The sequence below is a fragment of the Triticum aestivum genome, chromosome 1A (assembly GCF_018294505.1).
Source record: "Triticum aestivum cultivar Chinese Spring chromosome 1A, IWGSC CS RefSeq v2.1, whole genome shotgun sequence".
Taxonomy (NCBI): Eukaryota; Viridiplantae; Streptophyta; class Magnoliopsida; order Poales; family Poaceae; genus Triticum; species Triticum aestivum.
The window spans coordinates 582,948,267-582,954,142 of NC_057794.1; the positions used below are offsets into that span (position 1 = coordinate 582,948,267).

Genomic DNA, 5,876 nt, shown 5'->3' on the forward strand with positions numbered 1-5,876 from the left:
ACAATGGCTCGCCACTAATATCAACATCATTGCCTTCATCTTCATCTTCTCCTTCGACATAGATGTCATCGTCTTCATGTCACGAATCACCATGGTCGTAGTCAGCACGGTCGTCGGCCTCTTCATCGGGCACGTACTGGGCGCGGCCATCCTGACTTTGGGTCTCCTCGGGGTCGTAGGCACGGCCATGCGCACCCTGGAAGATCACGTCCTCCATGTACTGGCTGTAGAAGGGGTCGTCGACCGTTGGCGTTGGGGTTGGCATTCCGTCAAACAAGACGCGAGGGGCCGGCATGGTGCCCGTGAACGGTGCCCATGCCTGCTTTCTTTGCATCTCGACGGACGGCCGCCCGCCGCTGCTGGACCCAGGCGTGACGTTGAGGTCGATGAAGGTCGCGGGGCGCAGTGTGGACGGCGCGAACAAGCCCATGTCCGGCGACGCCGAGAAACGGGTCTGGCCGTCGTGCCTTGGCGGAGGAAAGCCGGGCGACATGGGCGCGGCGCGCGACGTCGGCGACTGGCAGTGCGTAGGCCGGGCGACCGACGAGCCTGTGCTCGCCGGGCCGACGGCTGCTACAGGGAACCCGGCCGGAAGGCCCATGCCGCCAAGCATGAGGATGGCGTGCGCTTTGTGGACGAGGTCATCCTTCTCGTCGGCAGCGGCCTTGCGCCGCGCGGCCTCCAGCTCCTCGCGTTGGGCGGCGAACTTGACCGTGGCGGCATTGACCTTGACAGACGCTCTCCGTTCCCTACTCTTCGCCGATTCCGCGTCCAACTTGGCAATCTCCTCCGGCGTGCACTCCGACCGCGGCTTCCTTGGCGCCTTCTTCTTCACCTTTGTGGGCGGGTCGACGGCCAGGCCGCCGGAACTCGGCGGGGCGTCGGCCATGGCAGGGGGAGAGAGGGGCGGCGGGAGGGGCGGCGGGAGGGACGTGGAAGGGTTTGGGGAAATGGCGGCAAATGGGAGTGGGTGGGTTTTGGTTTGTCCCACCGACAGGCGGGCCAGGGGAGGACAAGCACGCGCGTCCCGCCCGTCCGCGCGCTGTCCGTTTCACCCAAAACAGCGAAAACTTGGGCCGGGGATGGGTCGAAAGCGGACACAAAGCGGACAAAAGTCCGTTTGCACCCGCGCGTTGGGCCGTCTCGTTTGTCCGTTTTACCCCAAACGGACGGGGGTGGACATGATAGGGTCGCGCGGTGGAGTTGGCTTAACACTCTCGACCAGTAGAATCTGCCTCATGTGCTCTTTTTTGTTATCAAGTGCGTCATGTGCCCATGTAGAAGTGCAATGATCAAAAGTTTCTGGTCGATCGGGTCCGAGTCATTCATGACATGAGCTCGCTACCATCACCATGTAAGTGCATATGTGAAGAAAAAGGACCAAAAGGTAGGGAAGGAGGGAGAAAAGGAGTGCTTTTTTGGCGGGGAAGAAATGTTCACTTGCAGGCACATGTTCGGACCGCGGGTCATGCACGTACGAGGCAGGTCCAATTAAGGCTTTATTCACAGACACTCCCTTTCAAATTAGTCGCGTCGGGTCTGATTCAATCCGGACGTGCAAATGCACATGGATGCCAAGATGGGTCATGAGTCGCTGCGTGCAAGCTGCTAATTTTCTCCACAATAATCCTACACTTACGGGGCTTAGACCACGGGAGAGAGGCTACAGGCTACCGTGTCTGCTCCTTATTAGTCTTGATCCCCTTGAATTTCGTTGAGGGCCCCACCACTAGCAAACCGTAGATTTACACTTCAGCCGATAACCCCTGCCGTGCCAAAACCATCCGTAAGTGTAGCATTTCCTTTTTCTCCATGAAGAGTGGAGATGGTGGGCAGTCACACACACATGCTGGCTTGCATAAAATCTTCTACATAGAAAACCGGCGGCCATCTATACGAAGTAACACGGAAAAGTTTTATGCGCGCGAGGTATCTAGTAACCGTCCTTGTCGTTCATAACTCGTTGCTTTATCAATTGGTTAGTGCTTTGAAATTCTTTTTCGAGAGTAATTGATCACAAGAGGGGCTCTAAAGAACCCAGAAAATGAGATATGGAGTCTTTTTCGTTTTACGAAAGGTAAATTTGTCTATGGCTCTGCTTTGCTTTCGTCATTTCAGCCTTTATATATGTTAGTGTGGATAGTGGCTTGCACGAGTGCATCCAAATTAAAGGTTAATAGATCACAGGTTCACGGGGCACAGTTGGATCTTCGCCAAGCAGCCGACGGCGCCTTTATGGATCAAAGGCAGCTGACGATACAAGCATCGACCGATCTTTTGACTAGGACTAAAACATTGTGCACATTTTTTCTGAAAAATATTATACACACAGGCATGCAGCTGCATTCAACTTTAGATAGCAATTTTTTTAATACACCAACTAAAAAAAACACAATACACACCAACATGCACCAGCACGACCGAGTAGTCTACACGTTAATCCCACCTGGTCTCTCACATGCATGCACTGCTTTGTATGTACCTGCTCAGTAGGGTCTTCCTCATGTACAAGTGCGTACCATGACCATAAGTCTCTGGTTAATCGAGTCCGAGTCGTTGACGGCCTGATGTCCTTCTCACTCTACACTACATTTGTGAAGAAAAAGGACCAAAAGCTTCTGGAAAGAAGGAAGGAGAAAAATACGTGCAGACATTCAAACACTCGCACATACGGGGTGGGTCAAGCACGATATGAAGCAGCGTCGAATTAGCTTGCTTGCATACGCCCAAACAAAAACTATAATTAATGTACGATATATCTATTTCCTTGTCTGGACATAACATAAAAGTAGTCGCACATATTTTAACGCTTGATTCAATTCCGGCGTGCTGCTCGCTTTTCTACAAACAGTTTGTTAGGACCCGGAGATAGGTAGTGTGCATTTTCTTCTTCTTTTATACAGGGAAGAGATTGTGTGCATTCACACATACTTGTGCCACCTTTTTCCACGCTGAAGTTCGGCATGGATTTATCTTTTCCACAAAAGCCAATAGTACTAATAAGTATACGTACATGATGTACGTCCATTGGTGTTTGAAGCATCATACAGACCATGCATGACACCAGGATGCATCTGCATTCAACTTCACAAAGTCAGAGAAAACATAATACACACCAGTATGCATCTGCACGACCAGATAGTACATATTTCCTCCGTTTCTAAATATAAGTTTTTTTAGAGATTTTAATATGACTACAACGAATATATATAGACATATTTAAGAGTGTAGATTCACTCATTTTGCTCCGTATATACTTCATATTAAAATATCTAAAAAGACTTTTAGCGAAGGGAATACATTTATCTCTCGCATGCACTACTAGGAAAAGGGTTATAGATGAAATGGATACTAATGGCGCACCATGTATGTGGTGCGCCACTGCTATATAGTAATGGCGCACCAGATATGAGTGCGCCATTAGTGGCCATATTACTAATGGCGCACCTGGTGTGTGGTGCGCCATTACTAGTTTTGTCCTGACGCCACACCCCTCCCCAGACTTAGCAGTGGCGCACCAGTTGGAAAGTGCGCCATTACTAGTTTTAACTAGTAATGGCGCACCAGTAAGAGATGCGCCATTGCTATCTATACGTATGGCGCACCCCCTACCAGTGCGCCATTGCTATCACCCATTATCCTCTCCCTCTAGTCACGTTCTCTCCCCTCGAGCAAAACAACCCAGCCTTTCCGGATCCAATCCTCCTCCCTCTCCCCCAACCACCCACCGCGACCGCTCCGCCGCTCCAGTCTCCCAATCAGCGCCGCTCCGCCGCTCCAGTCTCCCAATCAGCGCCGCTCCATCTCCCCACCCACCGCCGTGGTGCCGCCGCTCCAGTCTCCCAATCAGCGCTGCTCCCCTCACTTCCCTCCCTAGGTCGCAAATGGAGTCGAGCAGGTCAGCGCCGCGGCCAGACTCGCCACAGATAAGCACCGTCGTCGAGCTGGAGCTGGGCCGCGGCGGAGGCCGGCTTCTTCTGCACAATCTATGCACGGAGAGGAGGCCACTGCTTCCTCCGGCGTGTGCTTCTTCTCGGGACGACATGGAGCTCCTCAAGGTCCCCTCTTCTTCCTCCCCGCATCTCTCTCTCCGTTGGATGCGATTCGGCAGGCGTGGTTCCCTGCCTGATTCGGTGTCCTCACGCACGTAGGTGACAGCCGTGTGGTGCACACGCGGATTCTTCCTCAACTCTAGCGCCTTCCACCCTGCCCCTTTGCTGACCAGGCCAATTGATTCTTCATGGAGATGCAGGTCGAGCAGCAGATGTCTCCGCCTCCGTTCATGGTCAGAACACTCTTTCCTTTCTTCTTCTCTCTCGTCCATCTCCTGGATTCAACCTATCTATCTATCCATGCTAGTTAATCAAAGGACTTTCTGGATTCTGAATCTGTAACGGGGGTAGCTAGATGGATCATGTATGAGGATGGATCAGAACGGGATGATGGTGGTGAAGATGATGGTGAAGCATCAGAGGATGATGGTGCCCGGTATGATTTATAGTTTATATACATACTGCACTGTTAATTAAAGGTTGTAACCTCACTGTCACACTAATGGACGCAAAAAAGAAGAGTGGTAGTACTATCAATGGTTCAGTCAGCGCCTCAACAACGTCTGCACTACTTCTGATATTGTTTTTCAGTAGCTTTTTTCTGCACCTTTTTCTTTCAGTTCTTAGTGTTGCTGCCCTAACCTATACCACTTGTCCTGTCTTGAGCGTCATCACGATGTGTCGGAGTATCTATGCTATACATCTGTGCTATGTCTCCCCTGTTTACTTTCAATTAGCATTGTCAAGCAGTGTGAATGGCACTGGTTGCAAATCTAAATGCTAATTACTTCCTAAGATGTTAATGTGTAGGATGAATGCTATTAGAGAATCAGTGCAGCAATCAAAAGCAATCTAGTATTTTTGCTAAGAAAACAGTGCCACCAAGAAGTTCTTCGTGGGACTATAACTATTAGTTGTTGGAATGGTTCGTTTGGATCCTTGCTTGGGTTAATAGTTTGTTATTCGCTGCTTTGTTTGCAATTTGGGTTTAACTCTAATACATAATTTCTTATGGCACCTGGTTCCTCCTTGTCTTTGTTGTGTGAAGATGTTCTTTTTATCAGGGATACTTGTGCAGTCGTGCAGGTTGGTTTCAGCACGGTTCTATAAAGAAGTTGGCACTTTGGTTATATATGTTTTTTTAGAATCACTTTGGTTATATATGTTGGGGGGTATTGGTAGGGTATTTTGTTGCCTATTCTAAGGCTGTATAGCCGTTCTTGTCTGTGGTTTAATTGCTCTCGCTGTTGGCATTCTACACTGCTTGTGCTAAGATCTGAAGGTGATGAACTTGTATGTTTTATCTCATGTTCTGAAACAAGGATCGACTTGAACATCTGGACTAGACTAGTGGATGCCAGCAACTCCTCTGAAACTCTTCTTGAAGTTCAATGTTTTTCTGGAAATGATTGCACAGCATTACCCCCCCCCCCCCCCCCCCCCCCCCCCCCCCCCCCCCCTCACCAGGCGTTATCTGCTAGTAACTTCTTTAGTTACACATTTGAGATGCATTTTTTGTTATTGTTGAAACGGAGGCATAAGTTTTGCATCATCCATTAAGAGAGGAGAAAAGAGTTTGTTACACACATCTATTACTATTACGTAAGGTTGTTATTGTCCTGGCATGATATTACCCAACTTTTTCACACCCGCAATAACCAGTGTTTTGCTTCCCTCTTGATGGAGCTGTTTGAACCTGTAGCCACTTTGGTTATCCAACTTTTTCTGCACCTGTAGTCACTTGAACAGATGAGAATTCTTCAAGCCTACCTATAGCCACTTGAACAGATGTCTATCTCAAATCTGCTCATCTTTTTCACAAAA

The 5,876-nt window shown here is 49.4% G+C and overlaps 1 long non-coding RNA gene across 1 annotated transcript; it reads left to right on the plus strand.

Annotated features, from left to right (window-relative positions):
* Positions 1–3,652: 3,652 nt before the first annotated feature.
* LOC123069837 (uncharacterized) lies at positions 3,653–5,495 on the plus strand. The gene is made up of 2 exons (XR_006433066.1): positions 3,653–4,147; positions 4,253–5,495. It is a non-coding gene; the product is annotated as an uncharacterized lncRNA (long non-coding RNA).
* The last annotated feature ends 381 nt before the right edge of the window (positions 5,496–5,876 follow it).